The sequence below is a fragment of the Equus przewalskii genome, chromosome 3, assembly GCF_037783145.1.
Source record: "Equus przewalskii isolate Varuska chromosome 3, EquPr2, whole genome shotgun sequence".
Lineage (NCBI taxonomy): Eukaryota > Metazoa > Chordata > Mammalia > Perissodactyla > Equidae > Equus > Equus przewalskii.
This window is the reverse complement of record NC_091833.1, coordinates 17,780,898-17,794,884: the sequence shown is the minus strand read 5'-3', so window position 1 is coordinate 17,794,884 and position 13,987 is coordinate 17,780,898. Positions and strand designations below refer to the sequence as shown.

General features: G+C 54.2%; 1 protein-coding gene across 33 annotated transcripts in view; it reads right to left on the bottom strand.

Moving 5' to 3' along the window:
* The window catches only part of RIPOR1 (RHO family interacting cell polarization regulator 1), a 53,629-nt gene that overhangs the window by 21,003 nt on the left and 18,639 nt on the right, over positions 1-13,987 (bottom strand). For 3 of the 33 annotated variants that reach the window (XM_070612211.1, XM_070612212.1, XM_070612213.1), the window contains exon 1: positions 5,946-6,073. The exons of 29 other annotated variants lie outside the window; for them this stretch is intronic. The gene's annotated coding sequence lies outside the window, so the exon portion shown is untranslated. Of the gene's footprint in view, positions 1-5,945; positions 6,097-13,987 lie in introns of those variants that run through there. One more of the 33 variants, XM_070612215.1, reaches the window with a different exon arrangement.

The following is a 13,987-nucleotide window of genomic DNA, read 5'->3' as shown; positions in this document are numbered from 1 at the left end:
CTGGGCATTCCATCCCCTTGGAGGGGCTGGGTGCTCCCCCACCCCATAAACACTCTTGCTCTTTGATGTTCAATTCTGCCACACTGGGCTTACTTTCTCCCCATGAGGCTGGGGTGGGTCCAGGGGGTCTGCAGTTCCAACAAGCCCACCACCCTGCTACAGATTCAGACGCAAGATGTCCAAGGACCCCAGTTTGAGAAATGCTATCCTTCCCTTCCTCCTTGAAGACTGTGCATCCTACACTGGCAACTATGCATTCTGACAGACTGCCCACCCAATACTGGCCTCTCTGCTCCCTGCAGCCACCCCTCACAAGAATACCCCAGCCTGGGGCCAGCCCCATGGCCGAGTGGTTAAGTTCGTGCGCTCCACTTCGGCAGCCCAGGGTTTCGCCAGTTCTGATCCTGGGCACAAACATGGCACTGCTCCTTGGGCCATGCTGAAGTGGCGTTCCACATGCCACAACTAGGGGGACCCACAGCTAAAAATATACAACTGTGTACGGGGTGCGGGGGTGGGGGTGGGGGGGCTTTGGGGAGGAAATAAAAGGAAAAATAAAATCTTAAAAAAAAAAAGAATACCCCAGCCTTATCACCTGTCTAGAATGCCCCTTTCCTAAATTATAACCGCATTGACCAACCTTCAGGCTCTCTCCATCACCTCCACCTCACCTGCCTTCGACCTGAGACCTCTTGCAGCTCCAGCTCATTTATTCAGCTATCCACTGAGTGAAAACCATGTGCCAAGCATGTGCCAGTTACTGGAGATACAGCCTGGAATTGCACAGACACCACCCTACACAGAGCTCAGAATCTGCCTCTGCTAGCTCCCTCCTACCTTCTCTTCCCTCCTTTCCCTGCACACCCTTCTCCCCAGCCTGGATCCGTAGCCACCACTCCATCATGCTTGCTGTTAATATCCCCAGCACTGTGGGCTTCTCTCTTACCTGGCAGAAACCAACCCTGGACAACCCAACTCCTGCCTTCTATGCACCTGCACACAGGCTGGCGGGAGCTGCCAGAGGTCTTGGCACAGCAGCTGGGTTGGAACTACAGAGCAATTCTCAACCTCAGCCAGGCTCTCATTTCCCAACCAGGAAATCCTCATGTGTGGCCCTGGTCATGTCTCTCCCTTCTCATAGAAGATGAGTGTTTCAGACTTTCTCCACAAGCCTCAAACAAGCTCAAGTCACTCCCACATAAAAAATGAAAACAACCCTGGGAACTATCCAAATGCCCATTAGTAGATAATGGACTGCTATACAACAAAAAAAATGAACAATATACAACTACGTGCAAAAATATGGATGAATCCTACAGACATAATGTTGAGTGAAAGAAGCAAGACCACAAAAGAGGATATAGGTATGATTCCCTTGATATGAAGTTCAAAAACAAGCAAAACTGATCTATGGTGATAGAAGTCGGAATAGTAGTTACCTTGGGGAATAGTGACTGGAAAGAGGCACAAGGGGGCTTCCAGGTGCTGGTTACGATATTTTCTAATTTGGGTTCTATTTCCTAATCCCATATGGGTGTATGCCCTTGTGAAAATGTATCGAGCTGTACACTTAGGACGTGTGCCCTTTCTGTATGTACATTTCAATATAAAGGTGACTTTAAATAAATAACTCCAAAAAGAAACAACTCCTCTGTGGACTCGGAGTCTCTTTCTAGCTACCCCACCCCTCACCCTATTTGGCCCTTTCAGAGCTGAGTTTCTTGAAGAGATGTCTACCTCCACTTCCTCTCCACACCCACCCACTCCTCTTCCCATCCTGGTCCACAACTCCCCTGACTGGTCTGGACAAGGTCACCCATGACCTCCCTGTCGCTAAATCCAGTGTCCACTGTTTAGTCCTTATCCTGCTTCATCTCAGTGAGGCTTTTCACTGTATAGTTCTCTTCCTCTTCCTTGAGGCTTTCCTTTTCCTGAATTTTAAGAGGAAACAGGCTCCTGGTTTTCTACGTCTCTCTGGCTGCCCATCTTATTTTCCCACAGAGGATCTATCTTTCTCCCTATCCCCAAATGAGCCTCATCCTCCCTGCCCTATGTACATCTCCCACAGCTTAATGCCATCTAAATGTTGCCAGCATCCTTATCTCTTCCTCGCCCAAACCACTCTTCTGAGCATCAGGCCTGTATATCTAACTGCCTGCTTGATGCCTCCTGGAAGCTGAGTGACAATTCGAGTGGGCTATTAGGGGTGTGCTGAGTTTGAAGTCTCCAAACTGAATTCACCACTTTACTCCTCAAACCTGACTCTCGCCAGTGTTAACTTCTTCACGACAGCCCCACCATCTATTTACTCAGTTGTTCAAGACAGAAACTAGGAGTCATCTTGGGTGCCCCCAACATCCACTCAGCCACCCACTCCTGCCATCTCTGGAATCTGCCCCCTCACCTCCACCTCTATAGCTAGAATTCAGGTCCAAGGTGTCACCAACTCTCACCTAGAACCCTACAGCAACTTCCTCATGAGTTCCCTGTCTCCACTCTAACCTGCAATGATCCATTCTTTATTCAATAACAACGCTGCTCTTCCTAAAATTCCAGTTACCTGACAATGCCAAAAACTGTCCCTTATCAAGTGCTTTTTATATGCCAGTCACTGTGCTTAATTAACAAACAGCATCTCATTTAATTTTGGCAACAACCCTATGGGGTGAGTTCTACTAGTCCCACTTCACAGATGAGAAACCTAAGGTTAACTGGCTGTGTGACTTTGGGCAAGACGTTTCTAAACCTTTTTGGGCTTCAGATACACAACTCTTAAATGAAGATAGCAATAATAATAAAAACAACTATCTCTCACTGGGCTGTTGGGAGGATGAAATGAAATACTTTGCTCTGTAGGGAGTGTTCAGGGAAGGGAGAATTGTATGTAGGGTAGGAAAGTTGGGATGGACACACTGCTTCACTGAAAGCACACAACAAATAGCAACTGCTGTTATTAACAATTACTAATCTCCCCAAAATTACAGAGCTGGTAAGGGGCAGGGCCGGGATTCAAACCCAGGTGATCCGACCCTAGGACTCTAAACGTTTACTATCCCTCTATTCCGACTCTTGTGAAACATCCATGGGTACCCCCCTGCCCCAAGGATAAAGTCCAGACTTTCTAACATGACCCACAAGACCCTTCAGGCTCTGTCCCTTTCCTCATATACCTTCAACCACTCCTCCCCTCACAGTCCCCTGCTCCCCTCCCCCCACCCATAGTCTTTCTGTTCTAGTTACTTCAACCCTTTCTCAATAACTGCAAGGCTCTTCAGCATTTAAGCAGCAGCCCCCATTGCTCCTACACCCCCTTACCACTACTCTCAGCCCGACCAGTTCCCTCTCCTTTTTCAAGTCAGACACTACAACTTCTTCCTCCAGGAAGCCTGCCCTGGGTTGGTTCCCTCTTTTAGGCACCACATAGCTTCCTCCCTGAAGCCACATAACTCAGTTGTCAGTTCTTCTTTGGGGTCTGTCTTCCAACCAGACTGTGAACTCTGGAGGCTGGGGCCTGTCTGCTTGGCTCACTGCTGTACCCTCTGGGCCTCCATGAGGGCAATGAAGGAGGGCTGACTGATCTGGGCTGCCTAGACACAGGAACAGCAGATCCTGCTGCTGGGAGGGGGGTAGATTTCAAGTCTGTGTCCACCCCAACTCCCCTACCCCACATAAAATTTTCCCTTTCCCTTCCCCACTTTCTGATTATATCAGCAAGTGGAGTTCTGCTCCCTGGGGATGGGGTAGGATGGGGTCCCACGGGATTCTGGAACTGAATGGATGGGCTAAACTCAGAGTAGGCTGACTGTTCCATCAATTTTCTTTCTCTGACTGGGGCTCTCCTGCCACAAACCCCCTAGTCCCATAGGGACCAGGATGTCTAACTGTTGGTCCAGACTCTCCCCAAATGACCATCAGAATATCCATCTGAGCGATCATTTCAGGAGGTTAATAGGCAGCATTTCCCCTGCTGGGGGAGACAAGGAAAGAGCTGAACCCCTTGAGCTAAGGGAGAGAGTCCACGTCAACTGGTGAGGGCTGGCTGATAAGAGCCAGGGGACTGTCTGGACTCATGCCAGCCCTGAAGTCTGTTCTGGACATGGGAAAGAACTCAGGCCCGAAAGGTGAATGGGGCCTGCAGCACACGCAGCTCTGGGCAGCTGGCAATGGAATTCTGGCCACCTGCAGGCCCCAGATCTCACAATCCCCAATAACTTCTACATGCCAAAACTGGTGCACTGGTGTGGGGCAGGAGGTCCCGCCACCTGTGCTGCCCAGCTCAGTGGTATGCCAGGCCAGCCGCCTCGCTGGGAGTCCCTCGCCCAGCCCCGCCCCGCCGCAGGGCCGCTGGGAGGAGGTAAACACAAGCTAAAAATAACCCGGGCCAGGGGCGGCTGCACAGGAGAACAGGGTCCCTCCTGAGCCTGCCCCTGTCTCCATGGCAACTACCCCAAACCCGGCTGCTGACGTCATGCCGCAGCTGTGGGAGCTCGGAGGGAGGGGGGCACGGTGCGGCCTGGGACCCCCCACCCCGGAACCGGGCGGAGGCGGCCCGGTGGCCTCACTTCCTGCCGGCCCCCTCCCTGGTCAGCTGGTCACATTCCCCGGCCAGCCTCGCGCTGGAAGCCTAGTGGCCTCCCCGGGGCCAGGCCTGGCAGGGGCGCGAGGCCAAGCCAAGCCGTAATGGGGGGCCGGGGTGACTCAGCCACACACTCCCCGCCTGCTTTTCCACCCGGGGAGGACCTAGCCTGGCGCCCGGCATGCTCCCCTCACCCACACCCAAGCCCAGGCTCCTCTCTCCAGCTGCTGCCCCACAGGACCCAGGGCAGGGAGAGTTGACGTGGGAGCTAAGCCGGGTCTCCTTGTCTCACTGGAGTATTTTGTAGCTTACTCTCCAATTCTTATGTTCCTCTGCCCCTCCCCTCCATGCCATGGAGGTGGATACTGCAATGGCAAGAATTCAGATCTGGGTCTAATTCCCACCTCTCTCTAAACCAGCTGTGTGACCTTGAGAATATTACTTAACCTCTCTGGGCCTGCTTCTGCATCTGCCAGATTGTCATAACCCTCCTCAAAAGCTGTGCCAGCACCGAATGCTGCAGGCCCCACAGATGGGGTGGCCAGGGCACTGTTATTGTTACATTAGACTGCACACAGTAGGTGCTCAGCTAGCCAGCCTCGACACGCATTAGGAGCAATCCAGTAGAACTGGATGGGAAGGGTCGGTACCAGAGGCTGGACTCAGGCCTCACCGGGGAGAGGAGGACAGAAGGTGCTGAAGCCAGACTTAGCCGACACCTAGCCATGGTGAGCAGCCCCTTCCCCAAACCAGTTCTGTAGGGTGCCCAGGCCTGGCTGCTTGCAGAGACCCCACACTTGCCTTCTATTTCCAGGAATAGGGTCTGTTCCCTGCCGCGCCAGGTTTGGGCTAAGAGCCTGGCTCCAGGCCAGGTTCGGCCACCTCGGGCCGGGCCCCAAAGCGGCTTAGGCCAGCCGGTGGGGCCAGGAAGATTAGCTCATCTCGGAGGCCGACCTACACTCCTCGTTCCCCCCTCCCCATTCCCGGCTCAGCCTCCCCCGCGGCGAGGGCAACAGGGGCTCCCGGAGAGCGTCCGTGCCAGGGTCCAGGCTGGCGCCAAGTGCCGCCCCGAGGCCTGGCCCACCCCGGGGCACCGGCCGCCTAGGCCTTGCTGTGGGAAGGAAGGAGGCAGCGCCGGGCGCAGCAGGCCCGGGGGAGGCGGCTTTTGTCCGGCGAAGCCGAGTCCTCCGCGCCTGGGGGGAAGGGAAGGAAGGACAGCGCGCGGCCTGGGTCCGGGGATGGGGCGATGTGAGACAGGGCCACAAGCAGATACGGGACCGACCGGGCGGCGCTGGAGGAGGAGGCACTGGAACTACCTCGCCAGCCCCCCGCCGGGCCCGCGGCCCCCGGAAACGGAGGGGACACTCACATGGCTGGGCTGGGCTGCGCGGACCTCGCGCTCTCCGTGCGCTTGTCGCTGCGGGCCTGTTCGCGCCGCAGCTGCCGCTGTCGCCGCTGCAGGCGCCTGCCCCTCCCTCCTCCCCGCCGCCCCGCCGGCCGGCCGCCCCGCCGCCCAGCTCCTCGGCTCCTCCCCCTGCCCGCTGGGCCCCACCCCCTGCGCTCCCGCGGCTCAGCTCGGGTGCCCCGGGAGGCGCCCACGGCTCGCTCCGCCCTCTCGGGTAACGGGGCAGGCCGGTGGCCCTTGGAGTCCACCAGCTTGCGGGGAGGCGGGACCCCAGAGGACGCCAGGGCGGTAGGAGTTCTCAATGCTGGGGATCCATGGGAATAGGACGGCTTTCCGGGAACCGCTCGCAAAGGCAGTCCCATTGCTTCCCTTGCAGACCCCAAAACCGGGTGCGCCGGAGACCTCCGCTTGCCTGCTCTCTTCTCAGATTCCGTGGGTTCCAGAGACCTTTCAGGCTCCTCTCTCTGTGACCGCCTGAAACAGGTCCTGGAGCGGCCACTGCTGGGTTGGATTGGCTGCAGGAAAGGATCAGGGGCATTTTCTGGGAGGAGAACGGAGAAGCCCGAGTCCTAGCCACCGGACCCCTTCGGGGTCCAACTGCTGCCCCTCAACACTGCCTTCTTGGCCAGCCTCAGTTTCCCTGCCGTGGGGGCAAGCTGCCCTTTCTGCTACCGTCTGGCCGGTAAGTCTGGGCTCTTAGCTAGGCCGTGCTTCACCACTCACTGGGTAATGGCTTCTGGGGCGTCCCAGGCCTTGCTCTTCGCGCGTGAGTGAGGACCCTGGCAGGGTCTGGGTACATGGGCTTGCAGGCACATGTTGGCTAAGAGGGCCAGAGCCCAGTCTTTTCCAATGAGGGGGTTGGAATACTGACTCTCACCTAAAGTGGGTAAGGGAGCTGAGAGCTGATCCCACAATGGGGTCAAAGGGCCAGCTCCACTCCCCCTCCCCTCCCGGCAATAAGACACCACTGAACATTGAACCCCCAAAAGACACCACTCTCCAACCCTGAACATTCTGGGCCCTCACCCTTCAGGCCTCACTCCTGTGGTCCTTCACCTTTAGAGGTAACACAGACATACTCAGGAGTAGTTTGAGGGACTTTAAGAGGTTCCTGAATATCTGCCCCCTTCTCCTGAGGGTAGGCCTTGACAACCCAAAGCCTAGGTGGGGAGGCCCTCAGGGGCACTGCCATTATCTCTCTCACCAGCTCTTACCAGAGACACACTTCCCCCTCCCCAAGTTTTCCCACCTCTGCAGCCCCTCCTCGTTGCCTTCCTTTGCAGCACCCCTTTCTCTATAGACCTTAAACCCGGGGATTACTTCCAGGGACTAGGTTCTTCTCTTTATTTCCCCCACCCTAAAATATCATCCAGTCTCAGGGCTTCCATCCATCCACTGTTGACTATCCCAAGCCTTCCTCTGTGCCTCTCCTGTTCCAGAGCCCCTGGATGACCCACCAGATGGCATGACCTTCCAGGGATGGACGCTTCTTCCTTTGTCCCTATCTCTGCAAAGCACCACTGTCTAGACAGGCTCACACATAAGCCAGGGGCTGGGCCTCTTTGGAGCTTTCAAAACTGGCACCAATTGGTCCCTGCCCACCTCTAAAGTAACCTCCTCAGCAAGGCATCCTCTGACCACCTTCTCTGAAGACAGCCTCTCCTTGTTACTCTCTGTCCCCACGTCCTGTGGACTCCTGCCTTCATGTCACTCATCACCACCAGGCAGCATGTATGCCCATGTGTGCTCACATGCCTAACCTTGCCTCACTGTGGGTCTCTAAGTTCTGTGGGGTCAGGGCCAAGGAAGTCCTCGTCACCACTGTCCCTCGCTCATAGTGGGAGTTCAAGAAATATTTGTTGAATGAGCCAGTGAATGAATGAGTAAACACATGAACCCTGACGTCCCCCTCTCTATCCCTACCTTCATTCAACCTCCCAGTCCTGTTGACTCTACCTCCTCAACGTTTCAAATTCATTCCCTACCCACACCTCATCTCCCACTACCAGTACTCTGTCGTTTAGTAATTCATTCAACAAACACCCACTGAACACTCGGGGCTGGAGAGCATGCTGGCCCCTGGGGTGGCAGTGGCATAAAGCTGTCCTTGTGCCATTGCTCAGGGCTCTGATGAGGTAGCACTGATTGTAGGGCCTCCCCAGGGCCACTATCTGAGGAACTCAGTCTCATTATGGAATTCTAGAATTCCACTTCCAGAAAATTCCAACTTTTAATGGATGATTCCCTTGCCCTTTCTAATCAGTCATTCTGTCCTGTGTCTGGCCACATCTCTGCATTATCTCAGTTGGTACCCAGCCTGGTGCCACCATCTTTTCTGGCCTTCCTGCCTCCACCTTTGACCCCTACAGTTGTTCTCCACTCAACAGCGTGAGTTGTCTTTTAAATCATAAATCAGCTCATATGGGTTCCCCATTGCCCTCAGAATAAGTCCAGACTGTAGCAGGACCTCTGAGACCCAGGAGATCTGGCCTGAGATGACCTCACCTCCTAATCTCCCATCTGTCCTGCCAGCCTTTGCTGTTCTGGTTCCACTACACCAACCTACCTGTGCCTGTGGACATGGTCTGCACTCTCTAGCCGCTGCCTCTTCTCCCAGTCTCCCTTCTGCCTGGGATTCTCCTCCCCAGTATCCACTTGGAAAACAGCTCAAATGTCACCTCCTCCAAGAAACTTGTGTCCTCTGGCTTCCCACTCACTTCTTCTGAGCACCCATTACTGCCGACTGTCCTTGTCTGTGACCAGGCCTGGCTCCCCATCCTGTGACCACCAGGGCCAGGCATGGATGGGGCTGTAGTGAGCAGATGGGACACCTGAGGCTTCACCTGGCCCTCTCCTCCTGCCCAGGGACCTTGAGGGAGAGACAGCATCTGAGGGCCACGAGGTGATGGAGGCCTCTCCCCACAACCAGTGAGTCAGGGAAGGAAGGACACAGCTAAAACCTATTTCACAGAGGTGCCACCTGAGGCTCAGGGAAAACAGAGCCTTTCCATGGTCATGTGTCAGGAAGAGGTGGAGTCTGAGCTCCCACTCAACTCACTGGGTCCTAATCAGTTCAGCACTGTCTGAGTGAGGCATCATTCCCTGAGCACATGCTGTGCCTGGCGCTGGGCTGGGAGCTGGGACAGAGCACGGAAGCATCACCATTTCTAACCTCGAGCAGTTCACATTCCTAAAAGGATGGGCTCTGGCCTGAGAAAAATCCCTCTAATACACGGCAGAGTGGTGAGAACCATAGTGAACCCAGGGTCCTCACATACGGTGCAGCTAGTTCCACTTTTGGAAGTATTACAGTTCAAGTCTCCAAACACAGAAAAATAGAAGCTTCCTTCAGGCCACTGCATAACCCCCATGGTCACAGCTCTCCCCAGTTTCCTGTGAGGTGACAGAATGGAAGCCTGTCCTTTACTGTGCCTGGGTCACAGGCCCTAGGCAGTGTGTGCAGCATTCATTCATTCACCAGATATTCAACAAGTGTTCATGGACCCTGCTGTGTGCTTGGCCCTGGAGGGACCAGAATTAGGGGGACCAGAGGTGAGGCCACCCAGTCCCTGCTCATAAGGGCTCACTGTCAATCAGGGCATGTACATCCTTGAGTTTCTGCACCTCCTGTGTCACCAATGTGAGAGTGTGTGTGCATGAGTGTGACCACATCTGTGTGCACGTTTCCGTGTATGTGAGAGAGAATGTGTGTGTGCTCGTTAGGAAGGGCTTTGCAGGGAAGGGGCGTTATCATGGCAAGTTGTTGGGGCTCCCTAGGCAGGCAGAGGATAGGTCCATGAAGGAACATCTGTGGCAGAGAGCATAGCAGAGTTCAAAGCACAGGAGAGAGGAGCAGCCTCCTTTGCTGGTGGGGAGCAAAAGCTTAATGTGGCTGGAGAATTGTGTATGTGTTGGGGATGGGGCCAGTTACGAGGGGCCTAAGAGACTGGCTGAAGAGCATGGATTTCACCCTTGGGTGACGGGGAGACTGGGCTTTAAGCTGGGGAATTTTGTGGTCATATCTATGCTTTGCAAAGGTCACTCAAGCAATACATGGAGTGGGGAGGTGGTGGCAGCAAGCGGCTGATGCTATTTTCCAGCCAAGGTCATGGTGGCCTGGGCCAGGGTCGGGGCAGTGGGGATAGAGAGAAGGAGACATTCAAGAGATGTTCAGGAAGCAGAATGGAGGGCTGGGTGATTGATGGGATGCGGGGTCTGGAAAGGGAGGCAGCCTAGATAATACTGGGGTTTGGGGCCTGGGCATTGGGTGGATGGTGGTGTTTTCAATGATGTGGGGAGTCATGGAGGATCTAGTTAGGGGAAGGTGACATGGTCAGTTTGGGCAGGTGGCATCTGAGGATGCTGGGGACCATTCATCCAGGAGGAGGTATCCAGAAGGCAGTGGGACATGTGGCTAGAGGAAAATGGAGTCTAGGCTGGAGACAGCTTTTGGAGGGGACAGTGGTCAACTGGCTCACCAAGAAGTCAAGTGAGAGAGGATGAAAGGTGCCACACCCTGCTAGAACACTTGAGTGAGTAGTGGGGCAGACACAGGCTGGAGAGGGGGTAAGTATGGGGCTTGTGGGTATGTATGTACCTCCCACCAACCTCCACACCCCCTCCTGCCCAAGCCTGGACTCTGCTTTCCACTGTTAAGTGTCAAAGGGCAAGGGCCAGGGATGCTGCCCCACATCCTGGCTATACCACTCTCACCTTGTAGTTCCTGGAGCCACTTCTCTTTTCTCATGCTTTAACTGCATCCATCCATTCACTCATTAAAATTGCAATTTGAAGAGGTGCTCATCTCTTTAATAACCAAGACAATGCAAATGTAAACAACAAGAGACTTTTTTTGCCTGTGAGATTGGCGGTGATAGACATGATGTGTGAGTGGACACTCTCAAGAAAATGGGAATTGGTTTGAGTGTTTACGAGTAGTTTTTTCACAATGTCAGGTTTAACCCCCCCTTTCACCCTGCAAGAAACTTATCCCAAAGAAAGAGTTGTACAGGCAAGAAAAGACTTGTGCCTGCGGATGTTGATTACTGGCTTGCTTAGTCAGGGATAAAGGGATGACACAGTCCACAGGGAGGTTCATGTATGCTGAAATATTGTGTGGCCACTGAAAATGGTGTTGGGCATAGACTGAACCCCTACCATGTGCCTGGCATCATTGTGAATGCTGGGGACACAGTGGCAGACCAGACGGGAAAGGTCTCTGCTCTCAAGGAGTTTACTCTCCAGCCAAAGGAGACAGAGAATAATCTAGTTAACACATAAATAAGATGACTTCAGAGAGAGGGAAGAGCTATGGAGAAAACAAAGTAGGGTGATGTGATTTGGAGTGATGGGGCTAAGGGGCCACTGTGGTCAGGGAAGGACACTTTGAGACAGTGACATTGGAGACGAGACTTGAATGACAAGAAGGAAACAGTTAAGGAATGATCCAGAGAAAGTGTTCCAGGCAGAGGGAACAGCAGGGGCAATGGCTCGGAGGTGGGAATGAGCTTGCTGTATTTGAGTCACATGGGCTTAGGCCTCCAGGGAAAGGAAGTCCGAGAGGCAGGAGGGTCAGGTCGGGTAGGGTAGGGGGTGAGAGTTTTATGTCTGTGCATAGGGAAAGGTGCTCAACACAAAAGTCACGGAGGAGTGGGGAAAGCACCAGAACAGCCACCTGATCTCCTGTAGCAGGAGTCTCCTCAGGTCAAACCTGCATCCACTGGCCATGAGAGCTGATAGGAGGCTCATCCCTGCACCAGCAGTGGTCATCATCTCAGGGCATTGTAATTTCACCTGGTTTTATTTTCCTCTTCATATTTACTTATACAAAGAATGGTTTGCAATACACATATCATCGTTTTCAAAGACCACATGGCCATTACTTATTGAGGAATTTCCAGGCCAGCCCCTGTACCCGGTGTCTGTAAGTTTCTAGTACAGGGTCACCAGGCTCCACAGGGGACTTCCCTGGGGACTCTGCCCCAGGTAGAGCTGTCTCTACCATTGTCCCCGCTGATTCAGCTTTGGCCTCCAGGGGCACCTGTGAGCAGGACCGTGCTGGGGTGGGGTGACTGTCCCACAGGCTGGGCCAGGAGTCCTTCCTTCCTTCCTGACTCCCTTCTCCTAAGGGGCAAGTGGGAGGGACGTCTGTGCCTTTCCCAGATCATGGGAATGAGCTGCTCCCCCGGGGACTCTTTCAGGCCTGGCCCCGTGACAAACTGCAATGTGTGGTTTATTTGAGTTCCTACCTCTGGGAGAACTGTTCTGATAAAGATTTGGAGGGCCTCGTGGTGGGGAGAGTCCTAGCCAGCAGGCATCCGGCAATACCCTCCAGCCATCAGACGATGATCTTGGGGCTGAGGATCTCCAAACTGACCCCTGTCCTTCCCCAGCCAAGCCCAAGAAGTACAGCATTGGTCTTTGGTGCCACCGTGTGGGAAGTGTCCACACTGCAGTTATAGGCTTCACAAAATATCACCCAACTCCAGGGGGTGCTCCCTTATCCCAAATCGTGTTTCTGTGAATGGATAGTCACGGAGTGTGCAGTGCACAACCTGTTCAGCCCTATGCAGTGGCCCTGCTCACATTCAGACCTGGTTGTAGATCATGGTCACTGGGAACCCCACCACCACCATTAAAACCTGCTCTACCTTCTGAAGTCTCTTGGTAAGTGCTCCCTGACCCTCCACTTCTCAGTCCTCTCCTCCTTTGACCTGTTCCAGTTGTGTTGGACACAGATGATCCTCCCCCTCTTCTGAAACTCCCTCTGGCTTCTGTGACTGCTCCTTTTGGATTTCTAGCTGCTTCTCTGGCTATCTCTTTTCATGTCCTTCGGTGGGCTCCCCAGGGTGCTGGGCCCCCTTCCTTCATCCTCGATACTTTTCTCCAGGCCATCCTGACAACTTCCAGGCCCTTGTTTCCATCCCCACAGTGATGCTTTGAGTCTCAGCCCCTCATCTCTCACTTCATTTCCCCCCTTAGGATGACCCTTCGGCACCCCAAACTCATTGTGTAAAACCGACCCCATGTCCTCTCCTCAGAAGTGTTCCCCCTCTTGAGTGCTCATGTTAGCCTGGGTGATCTTTCCCTTGACACCCCATCAGCCATCAAGTCTGCCTCATACTCCCTACCCCTGCTGCCCCACCCTTGACCAGGGTACACCTGCACCTCCTTTCTGGCTTCGTAGCATACTCAGTTTCACCTGGCCTGGTCCAGTCTCCACAGGGCAGCTGGATGGCCTCTGCATATTGGACCCTGTCCCTTCTCACTTCCCTACTTCCCCTTCATCTCTGGCCAGTTCTTCCCCAGGAGGTCTTCACTCCATGAAGAGTGAACTTCTTTGTTCCCTCCCTGAATATACCCTGCTTTCCTACACTTCCACGTTTTTGCACAGGCTGTTTATGCATCTTTTTCCTCTTTCCTTCACCTGGCTAACTCCTGTACACCCTTTAGGTCTCAGCTCAGACACCACTTCCTCTGGGATACCTTCCCTGGACCCCAGGCTAGTAAGGAAACTTTTTTCACTCTTACAATGCCCTATGCTTTTGCCATCACACCCTTTGTCTGCTTCCCCTTCCGAAAGGGCCACCTGCTCCTGTCCAGGGCCCCACACACCAAGGCTTAGTCACCCTGTGCCTGATCACTCAGACTCAGAGGTCCTAGATCGCAAAAGTTATTCAGTGCAGAGAGGGGAGGGCCATGCCCAAGGGTCACCACAGTGAACTAGTAGCCAGGCTGGGATGGGACCCAAGACTCTTACCTTCCCCTCCAGGGCTCCCCTGCTCCCCTAGATGCCATTGTGAGCTGAGCCAGGATCCTTAAGGGCCTGTAGGACCTTGACCGGCAGAGAGTTGGTAGGCTCCTGGCCTTGGGGGAAGGCAGCCATCAGCCCGGGCTCTTGAGAGCCCAGGGTGCTGGTAGAGGCTGTCCCAGAAAAGGGATTGGTGTGCAGTTGACCCCAGGCCAGCACATCTGATGAAAGGATTTAATGAGATTCCTTTCTCCCA